Source organism: Pseudorasbora parva, chromosome 17 (genome assembly GCF_024679245.1).
Source record: "Pseudorasbora parva isolate DD20220531a chromosome 17, ASM2467924v1, whole genome shotgun sequence".
NCBI lineage: Eukaryota > Metazoa > Chordata > Actinopteri > Cypriniformes > Gobionidae > Pseudorasbora > Pseudorasbora parva.
Genome location: NC_090188.1, coordinates 22,312,944 through 22,324,177, shown reverse-complemented (window position 1 = coordinate 22,324,177; position 11,234 = coordinate 22,312,944). Strand labels below are relative to the sequence as shown.

Here is an 11,234-nt window from a genome sequence, read left to right as displayed (position 1 = left end):
CGGCTTGATGTCGACAGAGCGGAAGGTCCTTGTATGGGCCGTACAGGCTCTTCTCCCGGTAGGGTGCGCGCGCGCGTGACTAGAGCGAGAGAGGAAATGCACGCCCATAAACACTTGCTCAGGTGCAGATCCAGTCGTCCGTGAACACTTATGTCGTTATAGTCCGCGCCACGCTCCACTTTATTCCTATAAGTGACATCAAGCGACTTCAACGCTTCAGCACAGCATTCCGGGAAGGCAGCGCTGTATTTGAACCGATTTGAACGCAGAAATGACGGGAAGCTTCAAAACAACGCTTCAGTCGCGTCGCAAAGTGGATTTCCACGGTCACTGCTGTCAGGACTTCACCAAATCATACCAAAGAAGTGTGTTTTTGACGGAGCGGTCCCAGCGATAAAGGTTCAGTATCATATGCACGCGAAAAAACGCGTACCATATGATGTACCAGCAGGAAAAATAACCATGTTACCATATGGGAATCTGTAATGGAACTGCATTAATTGCATTTCCTCAATGGGAATTTGTCTAAATATTGGACGTGTTAACAACAATATAATTGTATTTTTTGCATTAGTAACACAATAATGATACTGTATAAACTATGTTTGACTCTATCAGTAAGAAAGAGCTTGGATTTTAAGAACAATATAGAGAAATAAATTATTTAACATGAGTTTTGTGTATAAATTAAAAAATAAAATAGTAATTACAGAATTCATTGATGCATTTTTGACGCACTTATTTTTCATATTTCAATTGTTTTATTATTGTTACTGGAGCAATATTTTGAAGTAAAATTCCATAATGCATCTCATAGAGAGTGAAAATATGTAAAATTGGGTTTTTATTATTTTAAAAAACCAATATAAAATACAAAATAATTTTATGGTGTCATTGTTACCGTGAAATTATATATTTAAGTACTGGGTAAGATTGAATTACTATACATCAACTTACTAAAGGGTTAGGGTAGGATTGGGGTTTGGTTGAGGGTTAGTTGCATTTATTTATGCATAATATACTGTTATGCATACATAAATGCTAAGTAAATGTAACAGGTAACAAGGACACTGTAAAATAAAGTGTTTACGACTATTACATAGGGTTTTTTGCACGTTGTGAGTTACTGTGATTCTCACTCTGCAACATCAATAAAACAATGACAATAACAAACTAGATATAATACAGTTATTTTAACATTTAAATAGAGCTTGTGAAGTTTATACCCACATAAGATTACTGTATTTTACAATATAGTTTTTACATTTTTAAGTGTGATCATTTGTCCCTGGTATAATGTTTGCAAAAAAGCAAGTAAAAAACTGCTTTCAATGTAGCTCTATGTCTAAGAGTGGATTAGTTAACCGCGCTGATATTCCAACAGTTATCAATCTACTTAGTGGTAATCAAATTCAGGGAGGACTTAAATTAGTCCTAAAGAGGGCAAACACGCTTCTGTGTACATCTGCACTTCATCATTTGTAACTCCTTTATTTTGCATCCAGGAAAGAAAAGCAGGCAGAGACTAATTTGCAGGCAGTCTTAACAGGACAGTGACGGATACGAAAGCTCTGTGGCTAAGGAACAAAACCATGTTAGCACAGCAACCTCTTATACACAAACACAGCAAATCAATCAGGCCAGTCCAAAGGTGAGGGTTTTTTTCTGAGTAAAAGAATATGTCTAAGTTATATGCTAATACATCCAAGGGTGAGTGTATATGTGCAGAGCTGAAGTTTTAAATCAGGTGTCTGTCTATACAGCTCTTTCCTCTGTTTGCTGCTTGGAGGCAGAGGAGCCTGTGTTGGCACGTATTGAACGGTTTGATTCAGGCAGAGGTCTCCTGGGCCCCGGTCTGATCCATTACCCGCTCTTCTATTGCGCGCAGCAGAGGACAGGCGGCTCGGAGTGAACTGATGCCTTGTAACACGCTCCTGCCTGGTTTCCTTAACAACAAATCACCCTCAGGGCTCTCCGAGTCTTTCAGTTCCTTTACCATAACTTCAAGGGTCTGAAACAGAGACGTAGGCTTTCAAGAGAAAGTAATACATTAAGAAAATAGAAACACAACCTAGTTTCTGGTTCCTCTTTGTGTGATGTCTGCTTTATAATACAATGCAATAGCAATATTAGAAAAGCAAAAAAACTATGTATAGACATTATATGGACACTTTCTGGTTGTCAAATGCTAGCGGGACATGTTTACAGTTAGAGGAACGTTACCTGCTGTGTGAACTTTGCTTCAAAAATACACCTGGAGATGAGCTGGTAAAAGATCACTTATTATTTTGTTAATGTTAATATCTGGTCCATTTTTAGATTTCATACTTTTAATTAGCAAGGATGCATTAAATGTATCATAAGTGACAGTAAAACGATATATTATGTTCTAAAAGATTTATATTTCAAATAAAAGCTTGGTTGGTTGGCACCTGTGCAATAAATCCATTTGTGAAATTTCCTTACTACTAAAATTGTATTACAATTGTAAAGTCAATTGCTAGGGGTATTACAACAAAGTGAAAGCAATTGGGAACAACAGCAAATCAGCCATAAAGACGTAGGCCATGTAAAATCACGGTGCAGGGTCAGCACATGCTGAGGTGCAGTGCACAGAAGTTGTAAGTCAATAGCTAAAGACCTCCAAACTTTGTGTGGCCTTCGGATAAGCTCAAGGACAGTGAGCAGATAGCTTTATGGAATGGGTTTTCATGGTTGAGCAGCAGCATCCAAGCCTTACATCACCTACACTGTCAGAAAAAAAGGTACATTTCTGTCACTCGGGCGGTACCCTAAGGTACAAAACCGAAAAGGTACTAATATGTACATTTAAGGTCCTACTATGTACCTTTAAGATACTAATTTGCACTCTTAAAATCACTGGTATATACCATGTAGGGGTGAGTAAGGTACAAAGATGTACTTTTTCACATTTGTACCTTAGGGTACCGCCCCAGTGACAGCACTGTACCTTTTTTTCTGAGAGTGTCGTGAAATGCAAAGCGTCGGATGCAATTGTGTAAAGAAAGCCGCCACTGGACTCTAGAGCAGTGGAGACGTGTTCTCTGGAGTGACGTATCACGCTTCTCTGTCTGGCAATCCGACGGACAAGTCTGGGTTTGGTGGTTGCCAGGACTGCATTGCTGCCAAGTGTTTGGTGGAGGGGGGGTTATGGCGTGGGCAGTTTTTCAGGGGTTGGGCTAGGTCCCTCAGTTCCAGTGAAATGAACTGTTAATGCTTCAGCATACCATTACATTTTGGACAATTTCATGCTCCCAACTTTTTGTGGGAACAGTTTGGGGATGGCTCCTTCCTGTTCCAACATGACTGAGCACCAGTGCACAAAGCAAGCTCCATAAAGACATGGATTAGTGAATTTGGTGTGGAGGAACTTGACTTGAGTCCTGACCTCAACCCAATAGAACACCTTTAGGATGAATTAGAGCGGAGACTGTGAGCCAGGCCTTCTCATCCAATATCAGTGCCTGACCTCACAAATGCGCTTTGAGAAGAATGGTCAGACAAAACACACTCTTGTAGAAAGCCTTCCCAAGAGTTGAAGCTGTTATAGCTGCAAAGGATGGGCCAACTCCAGGATGTCATAATAAGTGCATGTGCATGTAAAGGCAGACGTCGCAAAACTTTTGGCAATAAAGTGTATTTCAACATTGAAAATAAAAATAAATGTTTCTTAAAGCAACAAATCAGCATATTAGAAATATGTGACACTAAAGACTGGAGTAATGATGCTGAAAATTCAGCTTTGCCATCATAGCAATACATTTTTAAACAGTTTCAAAATAAATTAAAAATAGTTATTTTAATAATATTTCACACTATTATTGTTGTTTTTTTCCAAATAAATGCAGCCTTGATGAACATAAGAGACATCTTTTAAAAACATTATAAAAATAACATTTTGCATGTAAATGATGAACATTAATAATGAACATGAATAAATAAACATTTCCTAGATTAATAATGAAACTAAATGTGTATTTTTAAATGTTCAAATAGTTTTTTAAATATATATTTCCCTCGAAATAACACAGCGATGTTGAATTATTAGGCAATGCATTGTGAAATAATTAATGAGATGGTATTTTTTTAATGCACGATTTTGTAAAACGTATTGTTTTATTCATGCTTTGCCAACGGCCTTGTATCATTCGGTCTGGTCTCGTCCTCATTGTTCATTCACAAACATGCCTCGGCTCTGAATGACATTGAGATTAGTTAGACATAATGATCACACAACTTGGCTTTTCCCTAAATAAGGACTCTGGAGTTGTATTAGCTGTTGCCCGCTATTGGTGAAAGGTATACGTATATTATGAATAATAGCCTAAGTTTAATGTTTAAAAAAATATTGGATTAAAAAATAACTGTGAATAGCTTTAAGGAATTAATAAATTATGAATTAGTAAAATGCAACTGGAACAAAAAGCATCATTAAAGAGAGCACATGGGACTTCTAAGCATCCAAAAAAACGCACAGGGCGCCCTTCCCAATACCCCGCACACGTTTCCACAGCAACAGTGTGTCATGTGGTGGTATTAGAATGAAGTAGTCAGAACTCCTCCTTGCAGTCTGTTCAGGTTTGGAGCCCCTAAACTGCACTCAGCCTTTGGGGAACCAGTGGGAAGAGATTCAAGGAGGGTCTTCACAGCTCAACCTGTTACATCACATATCTTTGGCAGGCTCTCAGGTGCACATCTGCTTTTACTAGTAAGCTCAGAAAGGCTCTGGTTGTTACAGGACACACGCTCAGTCTCTTACACATTCAGTTCTCTCCTTGGCAACGGGTTAATAATAATATTCCTGCCACATTTTCTCATCTGTTTTCCATTACTGCACACTGATTGATGACTGATCATAAATAAAGGTATATTTCTCACGGTTTTATGTACGCTTTATTTCAAATTCTAGATAGAGATCTCAATGTATCATGTCTACTCACCATCAGGTAGTCAATGTGTTAAAGCAGACAGGAAGCAAAGTAAAAATCTTTTTTTAACTGCTCAACTACAACCTGTGGCATTAAAGGTGCAGTGTGTAGTATTTATAAGGATCTATTGACAGAAATGCTATGTTTTCACATAATGAACTGTTTTTATTACCTTAGAATGAGCTGTTTCTATCGACATACACCGTGTGTCCCCTTACAGTGAAATCACCATTTTACACAGCCATGTTTCTACAGTTGCCATAAACGGACCCAAAAATGAAAATGTATCATTTACTCACTTTCAGGTTGTTTAAAACTGTGTGAATTTCTTGGTGAACATAAAAGAAAATATGAAGAAGAAAGTTTGTAACCAAGCAGATGGGGCACCATTGACTTCCATAGTAGGAAACAAATAGAAGTCAATGGTGCTCCAGAACTGTTCAGTTTCCCACATTCTTCAAACTATCTTTGTGTTCAACAAAACAAAGACATTTATAAAGATTTGGAACTGGAGTAAATTTTTGGAGTAAATGATGACAGAATTTACATTTTTGGGTGAACTATCCCTTTAACTTAAAGATTAACTTAAAGGGATAGTTCACAATTCACATTTTGTAAATTATCATCATTTATTAAAAACATGTTTTTTTAATTTATTATTCTGTTAAAGAAATAGAAAAGTGAATAAGAGTTTTTCTTTTTGTACAACAATGAACGTAAATTGTGGTTAATGTTGTATGATCTGGACTTGCCTGTTGTGGTGAAGTTTGTTGTAAAGTTAATGTCAATCCAATGTTTATATAGAAATAATAAATAAAAAAAAAGACTGACAAATAACAATAACCATCCTAAAAATGACCTCTACCGTGTTTAAACCCTTGCACATTTTAGTTTGATAGTTAAATAAAAAAAAAATATATTTTTTTAAGGCAATTTGTTATAAAAATCTGCCTTAAAGGTGTCATAAATTAGTTTTATAGAATGCTACTCAGACAATATCCCTTAATCTGTCAGATAGACAATCACAGAATTAGGTGTCCTTAAACATCTTGAAATAAATAAACTGCAAAAATATATCTGACAGGCTGCGGTCAGGCTTTTTTGTCAGCAAGATGACTTTGATGCGTTTTCTTCCTGTCAGAGATTTTGGACACTCACCAGGCAGAACAGGAAAGTGGTAACTGAAACGAATCATTCAAGTTAGTGCATTATTTCAGCTTCTTAAGTCAGTTTGTCACGCTTGAATGCTATTGTTGCTTTTGTCAACTTTGACAACACTCAGATGAAGTGCTGATTTCCACCAGTTTAACAAATTATTAACTAATTCCAAATCATTCCAATTAAATAATATAATTAACATTTACTGAAAATTTTCTTTGAATGGCTGTCAATAAAGATTATTTTTGTGTGCCAGATAATGCACACAACATCTGCCAGCAGGGGCTTATGAGGGCATGGTCACTGTTGCCAAGTCTGTGGTTTTCCTGCAGAATTAGGATTTAAAGTTGTCACACAAAACTTTTCCGCGGGTTGATTTCCACTGTGATTTTGCCTAACCCCAAAAACTCTGCCAAAAGTACAAATGCAGTGGAGAATTCGGGCCACACGATGGAGAAAATCACATTGGGCTATTTTGGGGTACAGACCTGGCAACCCTGGTCATTATGTACTTGTGCTTCAGTGGCTAAGTTTGGTTCCAGATGATTTAACATCACTTACAGCACTTTTAATAACTTTTAAAACACTAGAAACTTCTACTTCGGCTAAAGAAGTCGTGTAATCGCCTGATCCCTTGTGTAATTACACTTTCATCTGCATAGAAATCATTCCTTGATAGTAGCCTTTGGTACCATTACAGACACATAGAGAATCCTGATATTGAAGCAGCAGGGGAAAACACTGTTTCAGCTTCTTTAGTCCTGATGGCTACGAAGCGTGTGCCAACGGGAGCCTGAGGGCTCATGGTGCAGGACTTTTTAAATTGAGATTTTCTCACTCTTTCTTTCATAACACAAATTAGACCTAAGTCAGCTTGTTTTTTTCTGACTGATACATCCATGGTCCTAAAGGGAGCTTTAAGTGCACCTTTTTAACTGGTGGAGACAAGTAACTGTGAGGCTGTTTTGCTTAAATCGAATTGTATTCTACGAACCCAAGTTATGATTGTGAAAGAGGAAAAAGCTGGTTTAGGGAACATCTGGATTAGGTAACCTTGCATATCAACAGCATATGTGTGTGCTGAAAGAAATAAACCAGCCTTATACGAAACGGAATCTCTTTGTCATTGCTGTAATCACAGAACAATTATTTAAGATCTAATTTAGAAGAAAAGGTACATCATCGCACCAATAAATCTGACAGAATAATGAGAAACAAAAGAAAAAGTGCGATTCATGGATTTAACCTTTCCACACGCTCCTGAAAACCACTCAGTGTGTGATTTTCCTGCTTTCAGACACTTTCACACCCTTAAAAGTGCAGTAATCCATCAGGCGATAGGTTTCCATTTTTACCGGCTGCTGATAAAGAGAAGCACTGAATCGCAGAGTGTGTAACTGCTTCAATCTATGGGGCCAACAGATGTGAATGCAAATGGCCCCTGTGTACTCCCAGTCCGGTGATCAATCCTGGCAGGTAGAGCTCCAACAGGAGTCTAATGTATTCAAACTAATTAAAACGCGCCAGCGGGAAACTCCAGAACCCTGCTATTAAAACAGATACTTTTAAATGCAGCGCAATTAAATTTCCCATTGGCACACATGGCCCCGAGACCATCTGCACCGGTGCCGAAGCGCTCACCCTCGCAAGAGTCGTTTCAGATCGCGTTCTCCGAAAACAAGGTGAGCGCCGCACCACGTTGCAGTCACGCTGGTCCTCGCGAGGGACCGGGAAGCACTGCTCTAATTATTTTGTGACACTTTGCCTCTGTTTAAAGAAATGTCTGCGTGGGTTTTCTTGATCCAGTTGCTTTACTGGCAGCAAGCTGAGCTCGCTCTCGAATGTGTCATCTGAATATCATTAATCTAATAAGGTAATCCTCAAAGATGCACACCAGCCAGAAAGCTAGACTTGCAAGCTTCTGTAGTCTGGGTAAACCCAGCCTGATCTGCCGGCGAGTTGGTTTCGCCCTGCAGCTCAGTCTGGAAGTCAGTACATTCGGTTTCACATTTGTGGGAACCAATCACAGACTGGTTTATCCACCTGGCGCGCTATTGGTGGGTTTAACACAATGACGGATAGAGAAGGATGGATCGATGCCTGTTGATGAATGTCGCGCCTCTTGTGGTGTGATTGCTTGAAGGACTATCCAACTGCATACAGAGTTATTTGAACTATGCCCATTTATCACGCCTCTTGTGCAGTAGAAAATACAGAGCAGACTCCCCAGACCAATGTTCAGTCTTAAAAGATTGAGCTTGGTCCAGTGACAGCCAGACAAAAGCTTCTCTTGAACCTCCCGGAATTATTCACTGTGCCAGATGTTAGCATTTCTGAACACAGGGGCGTTATGTTTGGAGAGTTGCATCAACTTATCACATCTTTAACTTAGCCTATTTCGTTTTTCCAGACCCAATGAACCAATAGATTGGTGCAGGCATAACAGAATGCTTCCAGCACAATCAAACTCTATACATTACTGAACACTAACTCCATGCATTATGAAACAACACTTGAGAGAACACAACAAGGGGAATAAAAAGAAAACAGACTAATTCCTGCTTCTGTTTTGCCCAGTTTTGTTTTGCTAGTGATCCAAATGAAGGCACTGTAAGCCATGCTGCAGAAAGGAGATAAGAATGGCTTGAAGCTTATGACAGCACTCTGATCAACACTACAATGCACTCCTCTAATTCAGACCCAACTGCAAACACATTTGCACTCAAAGGCAAAACCCACGTGTTCAGATAGTATGTGACTTCTTTGAAGACACTGACATGGCACAGAGTTGGATCCCTGGTGTACATTGTATTGATGGGGCAGTACATATCAAGGAATGGTCTATTCCTCAACGGTGACAAAACAATCATATTGAGGTAATAATTTAATAAAAACTCATTGCCTGTGCAGAAGTAATACAATTGTCATATTGGTTGTTTTACAACAGAATACCTGGGAAATGTAACATAATACATAATATGCTAAATGATTTCAGATTCGACTAAAGGTTTCTTTACACAGACTGCTTAATGCTGATCAGAGGTGGTGTAAATACTTAAAATTGTATACTATGATAATAGGCGGTGAGATGGGTCAAAGCAGGCATAATTAAGCTTGGCTTTTTCACAGCTGCGTAAGACGATTGTGATTCAGATGTAACCATTATCATAGACATTATCATCTTGACTAAGCAACCAGACCAAAACAGTGCATAATTTATTATAAAATGGATAGTTTTTTTTAGTCCTCGATGCTGATCATTGTCTGATTTGTGAATGAATCATTCTTTTAAATTACCTGGTTAATGAACAAAAAAAACAGTTTGAATGATTCATTCTTGAATCAGGCTGATCCAGTTCTCAAGTTCAGTTCAAACTGGCTGAATGATTTATTTAAAAATCCATTAAACTCACAAATTCAATGATATTTGTAGCGGTTAAATCACTGGTATGTAAGTGTTTGGAATAAAGATTTTTGAATGTTTTTAAAAGCATGCATAAACAGTAACATTGTGAAATATTACTGTAATTTAAAACTGTTTTCTACTTTATTTTAAAAAGAAATTTAATTTATTATTTTGATAGCAGCCATAACACCACTGGCACATTAATTTATTACTGGAATAAGCATGTTTTTGAAAGAACTGAAAGTAATCAAAGATATTTAATATTTGAGATTGAACAAAGATATTTGTTTTACTGTTTTCAACCCTGTCTCTCTTATCAGAAGGGCCATTTGGAATTCCTAAAGACAATGAGATACTGAAGGCCTGTAGGCCAAATGGGTGCCACACCTGTAGTACAGTGGGGGAAGTTGGGTCTGATTGGTCAGTTTGAATGTCTCAAATTAGGGTTTCAGTCACATGGTCAAGGAATAGATAAAATAAGATTGTAACTGTTGCTGTCTCTTTTATTCTCTGGCTCTTTCTGATCTTGGGGGCCTTCTCTTTGCTCTCTTCTTCTCTCTCTCTCTCTCTCTCTCTCTCTCTCTCTCTCTCTCTCTCTCTCTCTCTGGTAACATTCTATACATGCTGGGTACGATTAATTGCATACGTTTTTAAGTTTTGATCATCTCATACATCTATTTTGTAACTATTTTAAGTATAACCATAACCAGATTTTTTCATTAAATTCTTTCAATTATAAATCATTTGCTTACTAGTTTTGATTTGGTATTGACTTTGAAGTGTTTATCTGTTGCAATACAATATAGTCACATTAAAGCAACGCTCTCTCACATATTTTTCTATTGTAACTGTGCTTGTATTTCCAACATTGGTGTAAGTTGCAGTGGGTGGTAATAGACAAGAAATGTACAGTTTTCTATCATCTTGCTGATAATGTTTCTTTAGTCATTCGGCAACCCTGCAGCCTGAACCACTGTAGGAGATCCACCCTTATATTTTAAAACATTTTAGTTCCAAAATATGCTTATTCTAATATTCCTGTATGTAAACACACACACACACACACACACACACACACACACACACACACACACAATATTGTAATACTTAAAGGGTTCACCCAAAAATGAAATTGATGTCATTAATGAATCACCCAAATGTCGTTCCACACCCGTATGACCTTTACACAGTTTAAGATATCTTATATTTTAGTCCCAGAGCATATGCAGTCAATGAACACTTTACTGTCCATGTCCAGAAAGGGAATAAAAACATCATCACAGTAGTCCATATGTGACATCAGTTGGTTGATTAGAATCTCTTGAAGCATTCAAAATACATTTTGGTCCAAAAATATCAAAAACTATGAATTTATTCAGTGTAGCGACTCGGGCGAATCAAACACACAATCGCCAGTTACATTTAACAAATATGTTTTGAAAGTTGTGCTCACTAGCATACCTTCCCCCAACACAACAGCTACCCTGGAAACCATCTGATAAGATGTTTTACGACCGGAAAGAATGTGGAGAAAGTCTTATACACAAAGAGCTTAAGACACAGAGCTTTTGCCTCAAATTATAGACAAACCATCTATAGATGAACATGCACCCCAGGACATTATATGTAAACACATAATTGTTTTGTAAAATGTTTCTTCTGTATGGTATTTTGCATCTTTTTGTCTGTGTCTTAACAAAGTACTAGTTCAGATAACCTCA

The 11,234-nt window shown here is 37.7% G+C and overlaps 1 long non-coding RNA gene across 1 annotated transcript in view; it reads right to left on the bottom strand.

The window, feature by feature from the left end:
- Positions 1 to 1,513: 1,513 nt before the first annotated feature.
- Positions 1,514 to 11,234, bottom strand: part of LOC137044616 (uncharacterized) — a 47,686-nt gene continuing 37,965 nt past the window's right edge. The window contains exon 3 of the long non-coding RNA XR_010898619.1: positions 1,514 to 2,011. This is a non-coding gene — a long non-coding RNA (uncharacterized lncRNA). The remainder of the gene's footprint in view (positions 2,012 to 11,234) is intronic.